Source organism: Macaca nemestrina, chromosome 4, assembly GCF_043159975.1.
Source record: "Macaca nemestrina isolate mMacNem1 chromosome 4, mMacNem.hap1, whole genome shotgun sequence".
Classification (NCBI taxonomy): Eukaryota; Metazoa; Chordata; class Mammalia; order Primates; family Cercopithecidae; genus Macaca; species Macaca nemestrina.
The window spans coordinates 171,009,529-171,029,209 of NC_092128.1; the positions used below are offsets into that span (position 1 = coordinate 171,009,529).

At 34.8% G+C, this 19,681-nt stretch overlaps 1 protein-coding gene across 17 annotated transcripts in view; it reads right to left on the reverse strand.

The window, feature by feature from the left end:
* LOC105472791 (uncharacterized) overlaps positions 1 to 19,681 on the reverse strand; it is a 611,252-nt gene that overhangs the window by 362,768 nt on the left and 228,803 nt on the right. The window contains exon 5 of one of the 17 annotated variants that reach the window (XM_071095544.1): positions 12,235 to 19,673. The exons of the other annotated variants lie outside the window; for them this stretch is intronic. The gene's annotated coding sequence lies outside the window, so the exon portion shown is untranslated. Of the gene's footprint in view, positions 1 to 12,234; positions 19,674 to 19,681 lie in introns of those variants that run through there. 17 annotated transcript variants of the gene reach the window in all.

The following is a 19,681-nucleotide window of genomic DNA, read 5'->3' on the forward strand; positions in this document are numbered from 1 at the left end:
TTTTCAGGTGGAGGGTTAGAATGGCTTAAAGATTTGCTGAACGCTCTCCATCTCCCAGCCAGGAGAGAAAAGGGTTTCAGTTCTTCCCCCTGCCTGTGAAGTCTGCACACCAGATTCGTGCCCTCCCCCACATTCTGGCCAGGAGGCTTCTTGCCCTGTTCAAGTTGTTACAAAGTTCAGCTAGAGAATTACTTCTCCCTGTAGAGTTTTATCCCCTGCTCCTCTGGCCACCCTCCCAATGGATCCTTGTGGTGCCAGGCAGGAATGGCCTGCTTGGGGACCCAGTGAGCTCCAAGGGCCTTTCTGCTGCTTCCTGTACCCTTGTATTTTGCTCAGCTCTCTGACTTGACTCAGCTCCAGGTAAAGTCGGAAACTTCTCCCACAAACAGACCTTCAGCTTCTCCAGTGGGGGTGTGTGTTCGAGCGAGAGACGAGGGTATCCCTTTCCCACTTCGACAGTTGGGACACTCATAGTATTTGGGGTGTCACCCGGGTCCTGCAGGAGCAGTCCGCTTCCTTCAGAGGGGCTGTGGGTCTTCTCAGGATTGCTACTTTGTTCTTGACGTTGATCTGGAGCTAAAATTCAAGATGCAAGCCTCTGTAGGCTGCTCTGCCTGTAGCTTCGATCTGGTCCTGCCTCCTGTCCACCATGATCCCCTGAATCTCGGCACACATAGTCTTTTTGATAACACATATTTTCCATGAAGTTTGGAAGATCCTATGTAGAGTTAAATGTATTTTCACCAATGTTATTACTCTTCCTTATACCCCAGAGTTAACTGATTTTCTAAACTTGGTGTTCAGTACTACCATTTTTGTTATTTCACACACTACATAAATATCTAATACAAAACATTGTCTTGTATTGCACTGACAAAATATATACATATTTTTAGAAACTTCTTGTGGTTCATCTTTACTTGTAATAATTGATTCATGTTGATTCATGAAGCTTTGCTCAGGTATGGTTAAACAACTGCTAAATTCCAGTATTCTATTGTATGAAAACGCCAAAATTTGTCTATTTTTGATTGATGGTCATTTCTAACTTTGCCTCATATCAAAAAGTGTTACAGTGAAAATATTTGCTTCTGTCTTTACATACAAGTGCAGTGGATTCACTAGGCTACATACCTACACACACATACACATATAATTTTTTACTTTTTGGGTTAGTGGATTTTTCCCTAGATTTGTGCTGCCAAACGGCCTTCTCTTATGTTGATACTGATTTATATTCCCATCAGATATGGGGATTTATTTCTTTTTTCTTTTTCTGTATCACCTGGCACAGTTACCTTTTTAAATTTTGAGGGAAATGGCTTATCATGTGTGCTTATTGAATTTTCTCTTATTAGTGAACTGATTTTTCTTCCTGTGCTAATTTAAATTTACTCTTTGGAGAATTACCTGTTATTTTTGAGAACATAAAAAGGGTCGATTTGTCAAGGCAGACTCACATGGATTAGTGCTGTTATCCCATGACAAACTTTACTGATAAGTACAAGCGTACAAGTAAACACAAGCCACTTCCAGAAAAGCAAGGAGTGGCCTGGGACATCTATGACAGCTGCCCAGATCCTTCCTTTACTTATCATCACACTGTGTCCCAGGTTAATAAACAGGGGAACAATGAAAAATCTAATTTTTATATTTAATGTTTGTTTTTAAATACCATATACTTAAATTATATAACATATAAACATAATATCCTTATTTAAAATAGTAATTATAAATACCAAGGTAGAAACCAACAATTCCTCTGCCTTCAAATGCCACTCCTATTATCATAAACAGTTCAGTATGAATATTTTTCATATCCTTTCAATCCTACTAATTTATGAATAAATAAATTAAAAGTTTACTTGATTATATTGTTTCTAAACACATTAAATCCATATGTACTTACAAAAATCGAAGTTAGTAGTTTAGGTCTATATCAAGTTTAAGAGAAAAAATTTTAAAAATTCCTTCAAAGTGAATGATTCCATTGTTAAAGATCATTACCTTTTTGTGCATATGTCCTTTCACATGTTTTTAGTTTAAGCTTTACTAAAATATTTACTATGAGCTGAGTGAAATAAGTTTGGTTTAACTGGTAAATTGCTCTATTTTTGCTTAAGACAAACTATCTGATACTGTTCTTTATATTAAGACTCACTTCGTTAAGTGGAAGTTTTCTTAAATGGTCTGTTTCATATAAAATATCTAAATTGTTTAAAGGCCTTACTAAAGTTACTGTACAAAAGTTAATTCATACGGACTACATTTCTTGACACTAATGGCATATAAAATAAGCAGCACAAATGCATGAAGAATGAGAGAATTTTGATAACTTGACTTAACATTTCATAGATTCATTCTGGAGCTAATTAGTTTTCCTTAAATTCTGCTTGATCTAGTAGCAACTGTGGGGCAGAACATTTTTGGCATCGTGAATCAGACATTCTAGATTAGTTGGTAATGATAAAATGACTTTTGGTCCTGAAAGCTTACTTACTTTATCCTACTTGCATACATTGTGCATAATAGTTTTAAGAAGTAAAATATGCAATGAAAAGTATTCTACAGCATAAAAATGCTGGCAGTGAAATGTATTAACAGATATTTGAAACATATTTTGTAAAACGTGTATTCCTTTGCAGAAAATATAAATTGACATTATGATGTTAAAATACTATCGATCTTGTGTTGGGTTAAGATTTTTAGGAGTATAGTTTATATTATTTCAAATATTTTTCTGCAAAGCCAATATTAAGTTATTTCTAAAAGTTTGATCTATTTTAAAATGGTAAGATTATAATCTTGATTATTGGTTCTCTAAATCCTGCAGTTCAGGACATTTTGAACAAGCTGTAGAATTCTAAAAGAAAGAATATTATTAAGAAGGATATAAAATAGCCAAAAGCTGATGGCTTACCTTTATGCCAGTCATAGTATAAAGTATACAAAAACACTTCTTAAATTTATGTTCTAGCTAATATTTGACAGAAACATATACTAATATTACCATTTATTTTATATGTGAAAAGATAACTTTATAACTTTATAAATGACAGGTAAATTAAGGAAAGATGCTACTACCAGTAAATATGCTTACGGTCAGACTGAAACCTGAGACTTCTTTGAAAATTGATTATGGGTCGGGTTCAGTGGCTCACACCTGTAACCCCAGCACTTTGGGAGGGTGAGGTGGGCAAATCACTTGAGCCCAGGAGTTTGAGACCAGCCTGGGCAACACAGGGAGACCCCCTTCTATAAAAAATAAAAAGAGAAGAAAAGAAAAAAGAAAATTAATTATGGAAAGATACCAAATTGGAAATTACCATTGATTAAATGGATTGTTACTGTTGTTGTCATTGTTTTCTCAATTAATTGCATTAATATGAGAGACTCCTGAGGGTACATCCTATGGTTTGGTGAAAAGAGCAAATATTAACAATTTGGGATCATAAGAACCAGTTGTATTTCTCAATAATAGTACAATTTCCAGCACATGGCATTGTTAAAACTAGAGTTCTATCTGCACAATACTAGCTATATTTCTATGCAATGAAGATATGTTGGATATAATACTGAAAAAAGTTTATAACTGCACTTGAAGAGCTTTCTGATCTTCTTGTCAAGAAAGTCTTTTTAAAATGCTAATTAAAAGGAGCATTTAATCAAAGAATCCAATGTGCCAGGTGTGTAAGATGTTCTTTATCACAGTTTTAAAACATTTTTACAAATGGTATCTATACACAAAACTGACAATGAAACATCTTTAGTCTGCCATTCTTTAAGAAATTACGGTGTGAGTTCATACATATTTAAAAAATCTTCTATGATGATATTTATTTCTGCTTATATAATCTTATGAAAATTGTATTAATAAGAGGGGGTGTTTAACAAATCTATTTTAGAAGTGTTACATCAATTTCACTGCCTTTACCTACATAATTAAGAATGAGTGTGACATACAACATCTAACTTACCCCGAATTTGGAAATTAAATTTTCATATTTATTTAAGTTGACTTTAGTCCAAGTTTTAAAATGTGATTAGACTAAATTCATAATTTAAAATATTTTTGAAGGAATCCATTAACTGATCTTGTAACCAGGATTTTTGCATGACAAATGATAATATTTATATTAGGTATCACTACAAAAAATACTGAGGATTTTTCAGTATCATACAAGCCACGCAGTACTGATCCATGCTTTTATGAACCCCCTCAAATTACCTTGCTGCAATAGATCATATACTGGGCTTCACTTTGAAGACCATCCAAAATCTCCATCTGCTCCACATTGAATTGCGATCCTGCTAGTATGTATTCTATGGTCTACAGCTGATTTTTTTTTTTTTTTTTTTTGAGATGGAGTCTCGCTCTGTCGCCCAGGCTGCAGTGCAGTGGCGCGATCTCGGCTCACTGCAAGCTCCGCCCCCCGGGTTCACGCCATTCTCCGGCCTCAGCCTCCCGAGTAGCTGGGACTACAGGCGCCCACCACCTCGCCCGGCTAGTTTTCTTGTATTCTTTAGTAGAGACGGGGTTTCACCGTGTTAGCCAGGATGGTCTCCATCTCCTGACCTCGTGATCCGCCCGTCTCGGCCTCCCAAAGTGCTGGGATTACAGGCTTGAGCCACCGCGCCCGGCTGGTCTACAGCTGATATTAAACACATTCATTCACAAAGCAATTCAATATGATAATTTTTATTTAAGTCAAAAATAAAACATTATTGTAGCAGTTAGATTCACGATTATGCTTAAGTTTATCCTACTTTCCAGCAAACACTCCTGACAGCCAGCTTTGGTCTCATTGCCATCATATCAATTTCTATATTATCATTTCCAGAGACAGACGCACATGCTATGGCCATGACCATAATTCTACTATTTAGAATGCACTGGCTGGCTTTCCGTGCAGCAAATTTGACATTCTATTAAGTCATATAGATGATAAATGATAAAAAGATAGATAGATAGACAGACAGACAGACAGACAGATAGATAATACATGGAGGGTGGGTGGGGGAGCCAGGGCAGCCAGGCTTTCGGTTGTGAACCTAATCTAACTTCCTGTATGATATTAATGTAACTCTCTACTGAAGAGTTTCCGTACTTTTGACTAAATCCCTCAACTAGAGATATATTATTTCAAAATTTCCAGCTTTCTGGCAAAATAGTTGAATCAGAGACCAGGTCTAAGAGCAGAGATGAGCTGTAGCCCCATAAGGAAAATGATCAAAATTTGGAAAATTGAATGTACTTAGAAGAGTTGATTACAGATAGCTATATTCTTCCAAAATCTTCCTCAGTAAATAGATTTTAGAATACAAATGTATTTTAAAATATTCAATGTATGTTTAGAATGATACAATAGAAATAAAAATCCTCATTCTTTAGAAATTAAATTCAGATGAGAGGGATATGAATTAAGTTGAAATTTTTGAGTCAGGAAAACTTTAGCAAAAAACTAGTATCATTTTATTACAGTACAGATGAGGAACTTCAGCCTTAAAGATACTAAAATTTGTGGCTAATGAATCAGGTCTAAAACCCGGATCTAATTACTTACCAGTTTATAACTAGAATCAAAATGTGTGTATTTGTTTATTATTTCTCCCCAATTCACACATTAGTAATATTCAGTTTGTGGTTTATTTGTAACTTGTAGATAATTTAAGATTAATAGTCTAGATACAAATATGCCTCTTTTAATAAGTATTTTAAACCTCAGAATAGTACAGCTATTTTTAAATGCATCACAGTATTTAGGAGATTCTTTGAAGAGTTTCTAAAACAACTTTTATAAAAATAGTAATATTTGTGTTTATATCCACCTCCAAAACTGCACGTTTGCTTATATTTCAGAATACTTTGAAAAGAGGAACTTTATAGTAACAGTAGCTGCTGTTTACAGAACATCACTGTGTATCTGATAGCGAGCTGAACTGGGGAACATGTGTGGCATTATTACATTTTCACACATTCACACATGTTAAGCATTGTTCCTTCCATTTTACATAGGAGGACTCTGCATAGATTAGAGAAAAACGTTAAAAGGAATATGAATGAAAAAAGTACGTGTACAAGATGTCCAAGATGAACAAAACTATATGATAAAGTTTATTTCAATATACAACGTGTATTATATTTAACAAGGCTCACATTTTTTGATAAAAGGAAACAGAGACCTCTTTTTCTAGCAGGAAGGTATTTTTCTTGAGAAATTTTGTTTATGCTGGCTTGAATAACACTATGGCGAATGTCATAAGATTACTTCATTTTTAACAACTTTGTAAAAGCCAAGGATGCAGTGAGTCCATGGGGAATTTAAATCATACATTTTAATATATAGATTAAAATTATGGATTCTCAAGTAATGATAAATTAACAGACTCCTTTGAGTTTTTTAAATTATAAAGCTTTTTTTTTGTTCTGTTTTATGAGACGGAATCTCGCTCTGCCACCCAGGCTGGAGTGCAGTGGCGCGATCTCGGCTCACTGCAAGCTCCGCCTCCCAGGTTCCCGCCATTCTCCTGCCTCAGCCTCCAGAGTATCTGGGACTACAGAAGCCCGAACCACGCCTGGCTAATTTTTTATATTTTTAATAGAGACGGGGTTTCACCGTGTTAGCCAGGATGGTCTCCATCTCCCAACCTCGTGATCTGTCCACCTCAGCCTCCCAAAGTGCTGGGATTACAGGCGTGAGCCACCTCGACCAGGCAATTATAAGGCTTTTTAATTAAGAAAATTAATTTTTTTAAATGTGACATTTTATTTAATGATTTGCTAAATTAACTGTATATGGGCCTACAAGGAAAATATTGTTTCCATTCAAAGTAAAATTATTTATAAAATATTAAGCCTACTAATAATATCATCACCATTATTATTTTAAACAAAATATGAGACTTGTGCAAAGACCATTATCATCTAAAAGCCATGACCCAACTACCAATATGATTTTCTTTAAAAAAGAAATAAGAATGCTTTTACACTGTTGGTGAGAGTGTAAATTAATTCAACCATTGTGGAAGACAGTGTGGTGATTCCTGAAGGATCTAGAACCAGAAATACCATTTGACCCAACAATTCCATTACTGGGTATAAACCCAAAGGATTATAAATCATTCTCCTATAAAGACACATGCACACATATGTTCATTGCAGCACTATTTACAATAGCAAAGACTTGGAACCAACCCAAATACCCATCAATGATAGACTAGATAAAGAAAATGTGGCACATATACATCATAGAATACCATGCAGCCATAAAAAAGAATGAGTTCATGTCCTCTGCAGGGACATGGATGAAGCTGGAAACCATCATTCTCAGCAAACCAACACAGGAACAGAAAACCAAACACCAAATGTTCTCACTTATAAGTGGGAGTTGAACAATGAGAACACATGGACACAGGGAGGGGAACAACACACACCAGGGCCTGTCAGGGGGTGGGGGGCAACGGAAGGGACAGCATTAGGAGAAATACCCAATGCATGTGGGGTTTAAAACCTAGATGACTGGTTGATAGGTGCAGCAAACCCCCATGGCACATGTATACCTTTGTAAAAAACTTTCACATTCTGCACATGTATCCTGGAACTTAGAGTGAATTTTTTTTTTTTTAAACAGGACTTTGCCCTGCTTAGAAATGGGAATAATTATGACAGAACAATATTAATGGAAAACACATGGTAGATATGAATGAACACTGTGAAATGTTAGGAAGCAGGGAATGAAAAATTGCCTCCTTGACAATAGTAAAACTTCAACATGATCCCTGAGGACCATCAGATTTTTAAATAGCATTTTCTCCCCGCTACCCAGCCTAGGCTTTGAGTTTCTAGCAGGCTCCCAGGCAATGGGAGTGCTCATGCATGACGTCATGATTTCAGTGGCAAGAGTACAGGCACCACTTAAAATAAAAATTTACATAGATCTGTTTATGACTTAAAAGTTAATGAGTGTTCTATAGGAATACTAGAAAAGAAAGAAATAATATTCTAAAGAAAAAAATAATAATTCCTACAGTCTTCAAAGTCTGAAATAACCATTCCCATATGGAGGTGTTTCCTTCCAATTATTTTTGTTTGTATATAGTTACCTAATAGTTACCTGTTTTGACATGTAACTTTGTTACTTAGCAAACCATGGGTTTTTTCCCCATGTAAATTTTTTGTCATAAAATACCTTAAGGCCAACAGAATATTTGGCCATTTAGTTATACTATAACTTATTTGCCCAGTTTCTCTCCTGTGAAATATTTAGATTATTTCCTGTGTCTTACTAGTATACATAATATGTGGGTAAATAATTTTTAAATTTGTTTATTTTCTTATAAAAGGTTCTCTAAGAGTTGGATTACTTTGTCAAAGATAGATATGAATGGTTTAACACTCTTGAATTATACTGCATATGCTAAGTCTATCTCAGCATTATTGCTTTAAAAATATGCTTGTCAATTTAATAAATGTATTTTCACTTAGTTTATTACTAACATGCTTTTATCCATTTCAATGGTTACTGTCCTGAGAACCAATTTATGTCTACCAAATTGTTTATTTTAACCCAATAATCATGTTAGAGTTCCTTTTAAACATAAATTCCTTGCAAATATTTTCCATTTTTGTCTTTTAACTTTTTATTTATTTATTTATTTATTTATTGCGACGGAGTTTCACTCTTGTTGCTCAGGCTGGAGTGCAATGGTGCAATCTCAGCTCATAGCAACCTCCGCCTCCCAGGTTCGAGCAATTCTCCTGCTTCAGCCTCCCAAGTAGTAGCAATTACAGGCATGTGCCACTTTTGTATTTTCAGTAGAGACGGGGTTTCTCCATGTTGGTCAGGCTGGTCTTGAACTCCTGATCTCAGGTGATCCCCCCGCCTCGGCCCAAAGTGCTGAGATTACAGGCGTGAACCACCGCTCCGGGATTTGTTTATGTTTTTACCGTGAAGAAAATTTTGATTTTCACAGTGTTTTATATGTAGAAAGTCATTGCAAATTCAAAGCTGATTTTTGTTATTTTATCTTAGATTATTGTGGTTTAAATTTTTTTTAAGTGTGTAATCTAACTGTAATTGATCTTATTAATGTTTAGTTTGGACCTCATTTGATTTTGTTTCCAAGGTAAATTTTCAAACACATTTTGTTTAATAAGAAATATCTGCCTCATGAGTTTTGATGATTCTTAAACCATATATTAAAAATTTAGGAAAGCAGAAGTTGTCTCTGGACTTTCTAATGTCTTTCACAATACATCTATAAATCATTGCGATGACAGAACACATTTAATCATGTCTAAAATACCTGGGGGTACACTTTTTTAATTCCAACTTTTCTTTATCTACTTTATAACTTTAAAATAAAAAAGGATCATTCTTTCAGATGAATAACCATATTGTGTTAAAAGTTAAAAGTCTCCTCGAGACTACAATGGCTTTAATATCATATTTAAACGTCATGTTAGTTTCCTATTGCTATGTAATTAATTACTACAACCTTAGCAGCTCATAGGTCCTAAGTCCAGGACAGTGTGGTCGGGCTCTCTGTTCAGGCTGAAGTCAACGTGACAGCAGGCTGTGTTCCTATCTGGTGTGAGGATCCTTTTCCAAGTTCATTTCTGTTCTTGGCAGAATCAATTCCTTGCAGCTGTCACATTAAAATCCTCTGCCTTATTTTATTTATTTATTTATTTATTTTGCTGGCTGCCTACCATAGGTATAAATTAATCTAGGAGAAAATAGGACATTTTAAAAATATTTAGACTTTCATTAAATAGCTTAAGCAAAATTCAATATATTCCAAATTATATATATAGTACATATATATATTCGTAATTCTTATAATCACGTTTTTACACATCTTTTATGTGTCCTATACAGATTTACTTATACTTTCCATTTGATTTGTGTAGAGATATTTTATTCTCACTCATCAGTTATACAGAACACTTCAGCATTTTCTCTTTCTTCTTACTCTCCTAACTCCTATCTGAAACCTTTTGGTAATTCTTTTTGTTTTTAGTTAGCTATCGTTAGTTCTCTAATATTAATTAAAATGCCCTGAAATAGTTATTTGTTTCCAATACTTAAACATAATTAAATTTCATAATAATGTAAAATATTAATATTATTAATATATTTAATAAAATTAAGTATTAACTATAATAGTTATATTTTATAACCATTACATAATTATATTTACCAACAGCTATTGATTTCATATAGTTTTTCTTAACCATATTTCAAAAACTAACTTTCTAGTCCTACTTAAACCATTTTTTTCTTATGTTCTGCTTTGCTTTTTAATAGAAATGAGTATTTTTTTTACTTTCAACATCCATTGAAATTATCTTATAGGTTTTCCTTTAGAAATTATTGGTGTTATAGTAGCAATTAATTTTTTAATATTTAAAGCAAAAATTCAGGTATAATTAATAAACAAAGTGAGGGTAGAGTTGGATGCATTATGACAAATGCATAGATTTTTATATCCACTACACATTAAGCCTTTGTATACAATCCCCAGTCTGTCATTCCCGCACCAGCAAACCAGAGATCTACTCTTAAATATCCTATGAATGGAATCACACTATATGTACTGTCTTGTGAATGTCTTCTCTCTGTCCACATAATGCTGATGAGATTCATCCATGCAGTCACATGCATTGGTAGTTCATTCTTTTTCAGTAAAAAGCGTTATTCCACAATCTGCTTATTAACTCTCCTGCTGATAAACATTAGGGTTATTTACTGTTTTTGACTATATTGTGTAAAGCTTTCTATGCAGTGTCTTGTTCAAGTCCTTGTGTAGAATTACATGGCTATAGAGCAAGCATATGTTTAACCTTTCAAGAAATGGATTAATCTTTCAAAGTAATTGTACCACTTTATACTCCCACAAGCAATGTAAGAACATTCCAGTTGCTCCACTTCCTAGCCAACACTTGGGATTGATAGTTATTTTAATTTTAGGCATTCAAATGGGCATAAATAATAAAATAAATAATATTATTATTTAAATAATATATTTAGATAAACAATATATTTCAACATATTTAATATTATTTTAAAATAATAATTGAGGCTCATAAAATTAGGCAGAATGATAATTCTAGTAGTAGAAGGGCTTCAGTTTTTATTGATTTATGAGATAAAATCTAGATTCTTGTATATAAACTGTAGATGGAACACATCAAGCCTTAAGTTCAAGTAAACTGTCAGTCACCAGTGTAAAAAAAAATGTGACTATGTATTGTGTTGTAGAATCTATGGCATCCTTTATAATAGTTGCAAACCTGTATTCATTTCAAGTTCCCATACTACAGCCCAAAGCGTCCTAAGAGAAATTTTTATGACCCCATTACTTTCCACTCCCAAAGGATATTTGCTAAAATGATAATGATGATGATGAGGATGAGGATGAGGATGATTTGAACTTAATAGCTTTAGATTGACTTAATCTAAAAGTATTTCATAGCATTATTTTACTGATTTGGCCACAGCAAACTTTCATTTTGCTTCCCAGTAGTCTTCAGCAATTCAGAATATAGGATAGACTGTTGCCCAGATAGGTTGCAGTTAAGGATGACTTAAATCTTTATAACATCTGATTGTATGAAATTAAATAAAAGCTTCCCCCAGACCGTAAAAGATCATTTTAGTAAACAGTGTAACTTTGGTGTCAGAGAACAAATTATAATTCTATAATCTCTCTCCCGAGTTAGGTGAATAACCACATTTGTGGTATAGGGAATGGAAAGATTACTTTCAATATAGTCTGAAGAAACTCTGCTCTAAAACCTATTAAGCAAAAGTAAAATAAATTAAGAATTGATTATCATTCATTCAATAAAGCTGGTGTATAATTAGCAATCTACCTGAAATTTCCACTAGGCGTATTCTACGTGTGTTGCTGTTAGCGTTATAAAAGTGCTACAATAAAGGATGCTGAAAAGAAATTTTCTTCCTTTCTTTAGGCATCTACCCCTGGAGAAGGAGCCCAATGAGAAGTAATCTCTGAAGCCCCGATTTCCTAAGGATGAAGCTTCAGAAGACGCCTTATCAATCTGATAACAAACTTTTCTCATCAAGTTAGTTTCATTTAACGGAAGTTTTAAATGTAGAAAGTTCAGAAGGTTATTAAAATCGGTTCCAGCTATCTAAGATACATGCACAACCACACACACACACACACACACACACACACACACACACACACACACACACACACACGGTAGAGATAAATATGTTCGACAATCCAGCTCAATGTTACTAGAAAATTTGATCAGAATCTGGTGAAATAAACAGTAAACTTACTAAAAATGCCAAATATCCCAGAAGTTGCTTCTTTAACATTTGATCAAAAACTCTGTTCAGTCAATTTTTGCTTCTTTCAAAAATACTCTGCCGAAAAGCCAAAGGACAAATGGCGCTGGTACCTTCAATATAGAGAATTCCAAATAAGATTAGACCCCAGAAGGCTTAGTGTGGCTTTCTAGGACTCTTACTATTAGGCAGTAACCTATCATGCATCTCTGTTTCCCAGATTCACCTTGCTATACCTTATAACTTAAATATAAATTCCAACAATGTATTGTACTCAAAAAATTATTTCTCAACTTGTTTGCTTATACTATTGATTTTTTTTCTGGAATCTAAATAATTGTGAATTAACTATGATAGCAGTATGCACAAACAGTAAGTGAAATCAGACCTATTAATTCTGAGAGGAAGGAGGTGCCAGGATTTTCACAGAAGAAAAGCACTAAGGCCGGGCACGGTGGTTCACATCTGTAATCCCAGAACTTTGGGAGGCCGAGGCAGGAGGATCATGAGGTCAGGAGTTCAAGATCAGCCAGACCAACATGGTGAAACCCTGTCTCTACCAAAACAAACAAACAAACAAACAAACAAAAATTACACACCTGTAATCCCAGCTACTCAGGAAGCTTTGGCAGGAGAATCACTTAAACCCAGGAGGTGGAGGTTGTAGTGAGCCGAGATTGTGCCACTGCACCTAGCTTGGGTGACAGAGCAAGATTCCATCAAAAAAAAAAAAAAAAAAAAAGCAAAGCACTAAATCTCGTATGTGAAACACGAGTAGATTTTTCCTGCCAGGAGCAATAAAAATGAGAGCTAAAAATAATTTCATGAAGCAAAATATTCAAAGAAGATGAAGAATGAATAAAGACAATTGAATTGGTAATTCATAAGCCAAGCTTCAGTAAGTGGTAGGATAGAAGCTGATTTTTAAGTATAAAATGAGCAAATTATGCTGAATAAAGAAAATTATTTAAAATTTGTCAAGAAATAACTAGACCCAGGGAAGACAATTTTCATTTTAAGGCTTAATAATGTTTGCAGACTGAAGGAAAAGATTCAGTGGAGGATGAGAGACCTTAGCAGGGGATTAAAATAGTGGAGCATTTTTGTGGCAATGACATGCAATAAGGAGACAGCACTGGAAAGAAGAGAGACATTTGTTCCTCCTAGGTAGGAAGCAAAAAGTAGAAATTTGTAAAGAAAAAAATATTGGGAGATAAAGAAGAATCACAGGTGTAATCCTTAACATCCTAAATCAAAATTATTGTTTTATATGTTCCTCCTTCCAGAAATGAAATTTGTAACAAACCATCTTTGACTTAATATCCTTCTATCTCCAGCACCTGGCTTATGGCAAGTCTCTCAATACTTAATTATGATATGGATCTATGGAGGTACAATACTTCTTGTAATATGAATCACGATTCCTGAAGTTGGAGTATATTGGCTCATCTTGGAATAGGGAAATTGACAGTTAGTTGAGATACCTTTGGAACACCTGCTGAAAGAAATGTGATAATGATTCAAACATTTGAATCATTATCAGGGGGGAAAAAAAAAGAAACACACAAGTGAGGAATGACCAGAATAACATTAACCTGAAGTGGATGCAGTCAGGGTATTTTTGAAAATGTTTTAAATCAACAACTTCTATTTGGAGAGCAGATGTAATTACACCAGACAGCAGAGGTAATAAATAAATGTCAATGCAGTCACAGTGGTGTGGCCAGAGTATCAGTGTCTCGGTTGCTATGGGCAGCAGAAGACATAGATGCCTCTGGCATCCTAGCTGGCAATGAAGAAAAATGAAAGCAGAATTAGGCTTCGAGTTAGAGAATAACAGAATAATAGATGTTAGGATTTAGACAGAAAAAAACAGGCTTGCTGGAGTTATGGAAGTGGGAGAGACGATGCAAGTTAAAAAGAACTGCTCTTCTTGTAATTCCTCATTTTCAAGGAGAGGAAATGTCAGCATTCAAATTGCAGAGAATGAGAAAACAAATGTGATGATTTTGATCAGGGTTATATTTATGCTAGTGAGTGACAGATGAAATGGAGAGTCCTTGGCATCACAGGAGTTCAGGGACTCTGAGCCAGAGTGCTAAGAGGACCATCTACTTAAATGATGGAGTTCATAGTAAGATTGGAGTGGAGAAAAATTACAAAGCAAGTACTTAGAAAATGAGAATGTTAGGAGGTTACAGGTTGATGGCTTTACGGATGGAGAGAATACACGTTATGATAAACATTATTTAAAAAGTGGGTGGTGGAAGACAAGTTGCCTGAAATTGGCAGCTGTGAGTAATTAATCTTTAACACCTCTTCCTTACTTAAGTAGAAAAAGGGCCTCCACCAAAATGGCAGTGAGAATTTTATCTATCAGAGACAATGCACTTTCAGTTGCGGATGAGACATGGAAAATATTCCACACAAAATGTGGTCAAGAAAAGGAGTAATAGTACTTATTTTTTCTATTTGATTACATAATATTAATATACATTCTCTGTAAATATTCATATTGATCCTGGGAGGTGTAATCAAAATATATAATATTGATAACTGAATTGAAATTAATATATTTTTCTAAAAAAAATCAGATTATAGGTAATGAACCAATACTGGCTAGGTGAAAATTGTCTAGGTTTTACAACTAGAAATGCTTCTGCTAAAACACTTATCAAAATCACAGGTGTATTTTGGGCTGCTACATTTACCAAATGAAAACAGGATACTGACATTCATACACACAAACATGCAAGCATATGTTGAAATTTTCATTCCAGATGTCTATAAAAAAGAACAGATAATATGAAGTTCATTATTTGTTTCAAGTTACCTCTGAGATTCCTTAAGCTGGAGACAAACATTCTATTAAAAAGAGTCCTTAAATAGAGCATAAGAAATCTAATCCTTTTGTAAAGAGTGTGGTTATTTTTGATAACAATTATTATCAAAATAAATTATTTTTACTTCTAAATTAGTACTGATTACATCTCAAGGTTTTTGTTTCTCTGATACCAGGATTTAAAATTATTTCAGAAAGCATGATTACTTTTAGTGTCTGTAGATCTTTGTTGTCAGTGATTTAAAGTATTTTTGAAAAAGGAAAACATATTCCTTAGAAGTGATCTATACTTTATAGAAAATTACCTATTTGTGTAAATATAGGAAAACAGCTCTAACATTAAAATATGTGCATCAATTGGATTCAGAGTGTTGCATGAGGTTTAAACATTAAAGAAGTATTTATAACATTTGAAGAAACAAAATTAACAAGAAAAAGTGAAACCAAAATATTAAAAATAAAGGTAGTATTCCTTATTAGAAAATAAGAAAAAATACAATTATGTATCATAAGACTAAAGTTATTACTTTGATCTTTTATTTAAGTGGGTATTCAACGTGTTTAGTTTCAAAATACATCTTCTAGTTCACTTTTGTGAGCTATTGTTCAAATTTCAATTTGGTTTCTAAATCCCCTGCATTGGAGTCCGAGATCCCCCAGTCACAGCTGTATGTGACTCAGGTGACAGGACTCTGCCCTGCAGTCTTCTCATCATGGACTGGGGAGAGAAAGGAAAATTACTTCAGTGCCACAGAGGATGGTGGAATTCAGAGTTCTAGGCACATGTCCATAGGGAAATGGCACTTACACATTAATGCTGGTCAGAAATGAATGGCAGAGTAGCACCCACAGGCTTCAGTAGGTAGCGGTGCCTCCTGATACTGGGATGGGGTGGATAACGGGCTTCTGCCCATATCTCTGCAAAGGTGGTGAGACTGCCTCAATACCATGGAAGAGGGAGATGGAAGTCTGAGTTGTGCACATAAGCTCCACTGGGGAGAGGTACATCCCAGTTACTGCAGAAGAAGGGAGAAAGTCAGAGGGGTCATAGTCTCTATGGGGAAGGAAGGTCATCTCATTCCTGCAGAAGGTGGGTGGATGTGAGTTCCACCCAAGACCTCCATGGTGGGGGGTGCTACCTCCTTACTCCAGGAAGAGGGTGGAAGACAGGGTTCTACCCCTACTCCCACAGTTATAGCACTCATTGAGGTGGAGATAGAACACATTTTTTTTTCATAGTATTCCTCTTGAAGAAAGATAAGTATGGTTAAAAGATTTCTGCTATGCTGGGTTACCCTTTTTCCTGGTACTTTCACTAGAGACAGATGATACAGAAGAGAAAGGGTGGGAGGGGGGGAACGATATAGACCACAAAGAAAAATAGAAAGGTGACTAATTCCTGATAATATTAGATGAGGTTATTTATTAGGATCTTCTTTACATATTTACTACAAGGTATAATTGACAAAAGGTAAAGATCGTTTGTAATGAGAAACTACCTACTGCTTGTATAATACAGTGTCTGTACTTTCACCATTGGCTTCTCTATTTAACATTATGTAGTTCTAAATAATCTTTCAAAACACATACTAACCTGTTTCTCTGTAATATCATCTCACAGACTACAGCATCCTTTGCTGGTTTAAGGATAAGTTAAGCATTTTAAAAATCTATTTATATCAATTTATATGAGAATGAAGGCAGGAAGACAGAGCTTGGAACATTATCTACAAACTATTAGTGTCCTATATTATCATGGTCAGAATGTTTATGTCCTCCCCCAAAGGTATATGTTGAAACTTAATTCCTAAATGTGATGGGATTTAGGGAGGTGACTGGGTTATAAAGGTAGCAACTGTCATGAAAGGAATGAGTGCCTTTGTATGGGGCTGAAGATACCAGAGTTCTTCCCTTCTACTCTGTCAGGAGATAGCAACAAGCTGGCTGTCTGCAACCCAGAAGAAGGCCTTCACCAAAACCCAACCATGCTGGCATTCTAATCTTGAACTTCCATCCTCCAGAACTGTGACAAATAAATTCCTAGTATTTATAGGTCACCCAGTCTATGGCATTTTGTCATAGCAGTCCAAACTGACTAAAACAACCACGAAGGCAGGAAATGCTAGTTTTCTACTAAATGATCATAAAGAATTGAATAAGTGATTTAAAAAAAAAAAAAGAAGTGAGAGACAGTGAGCTGTCTGTAAATTTCCATACCCCCTTCCTCCATAGTAATAAAAATTTTTAGCTCTACACACAGATACAGGGAAATAAAAAATACTTTCCAAACCCTCTTTGCACTTGGGCATGGCCAAGTGACTCCCACTTGCACTAGGAAGTGGGTAATGGGTATGGAAATGCATTCCAGGAGATGCCCTTTGATAAGGTGTGCCATCTTTTTTTCCTCTTCCTCTTCTCACTTGTTCATATTGAACCCTGAAGGGCCAGTACAGCATCTCGGGAAGTAGCAGAGTTACCATATAGACAAGTAGAGAAAACTTTTGACTTTGCAGAGTGGGGCTGTATTGACTGCTTGACATTTTAAAAAGAGAGAAAAAATGAACTTCTATCATGTTAATTCTACTCATATTTGGGATCATCTCATGCTTAAACTCTTAGCCTAACTAATACAGAAAGGAAGAGAGCATGGTGAAGTATAACATTTCTTATAGCTTCAGCCCAGTCTATCCACATGAACAGCTGCTAAGTCTATTGAAATATTTCACACCAAGTCACAGAAAAAAAGCGGTTTTCAATTGTTGTGTGGCAGCGGGGAGAGGTGGACAGGGGTGCATGTCACTTACTAACACTTCACTTGTTTTACTAGTACTTAAAAAATGTGTCCACATGTTTGATCCAATAGTGTATTTGAAGGAGAGTTAAATCATCAATATGTGAAATTCATCATATCTTCTTGAGCATCTTACATAACTCTAATGTTTGCAAAATGGCTAAATGTGAGTGAACTGATCAAAGGATTATCTTTTCTTAAACTAGATAAGCGATGATCCTAAGATGATCAATGTATGTCAGCACGGCTCTTTCAAGCAAATTGTTTATATTGATAAAAAGTTCAGACCTAAACCCAGCTTGAACTGTTAAGTATTATTGAAATAATAAATGAAGAAATTCATCACTTAATGAATTTTATAACAAATAAAGGAAAGCATTTTGCTTAATGGGTCTACTAAGTAAAATCCCAAAGAAAGCTACATGTGACCTTGACATATGCTATCTGTTTATGGTAAAGAGAATGTAATAAATTAAAATCTGATGTGACTATATTCATGTTTTTTATACATTATGAAATAAACTATAGTAAAAAACTAAATTTAAAAACCATATTTCTAAAGCCAGATTTTTTAGTATTAAGTGTTGTCATGATATAATAAAGCTTCAATCAGTTTGATTTTTAAGTAGGTATGAAAATTTAATATTATAAATTCATATTGGAATGAATTATTTATCCCCAGGGGATCACACTCACACTGAAAAAAGAAGTTTTACTGTAACATGGAATTACTTACTATTTTCTTCCAAATATGTTATAAGCATATTTGGCATGTTTCAAAGTTATGTTTAATAAAGAAAATGCATGTTTCTATATATGCTGCTGTGAATACAAAGTGCCTCAAAACTTACTGGCTTAAGACAACATCTCTATTTCCTAATGTTCCAATGTGTCAGGAACATAAGAAGGAATCAGCTGGACAGCTGCGCCCTGTAGTGTTAGCACCATTCACTCTCTCTCTTTGCTGCACTGGAAGGTACAAAAAGTTCACTCACATGTCTGGAGCCCATGTACTCCTTCAGGTGTTCTCTTCCTCGCCATCTGGGAAAATTGGGCGTCCTCACAAAATGGTGGCCACCTGGATTTCTTACATGACATCTGGCTTCCAAAAGGGAGCGTACCAACAACATAGGTGACACAAGAAGCTGCAAGCATCTTTAGGCCAAACCTTGAGAGGTACACAACGTCACTTCTGACCATTATGTTGGTCAAAGTCAGTCTTTGGGTCTGTCCACATTCAAGGGGAATAGAAACCCCTTCTTTTAATGAAAAGGGGCAAATAATTTGTGGCCATCTTTAATCCATTATGCTGTTTAGGCCATGTTTCTGATATGAAGTTAAACATATAAAGAAGCTACTACATATATTCATAAATTAGAAAATGGAGAGGAAAAAGACCTTTCATTATAAAATTCTCTTGCCAATTTCTAGGCTCCTTTAAAAATATTGTCTATCAATGATATGAAAGTTTCAGAAAGCTGCTGTTAGAATTTGAAGAGAATGCTGTAAGTATATGGTTTAAACAGTGTATTCCTACCAAAATGTCTTAAAAAGTGACAACAGTGAGGAAGTTTATTAAACTAAGAGGAAAGAACAGCCTTAAAATAGATTGGCCAGTTTCTTCATTCATGCGATTATTTTTTCATTATTCATTCACCAACAAATATTTCTTGATATCCCATTGTGAGCCCAGGGATTTTGTTAGGCAAGGAGGCTGTAACA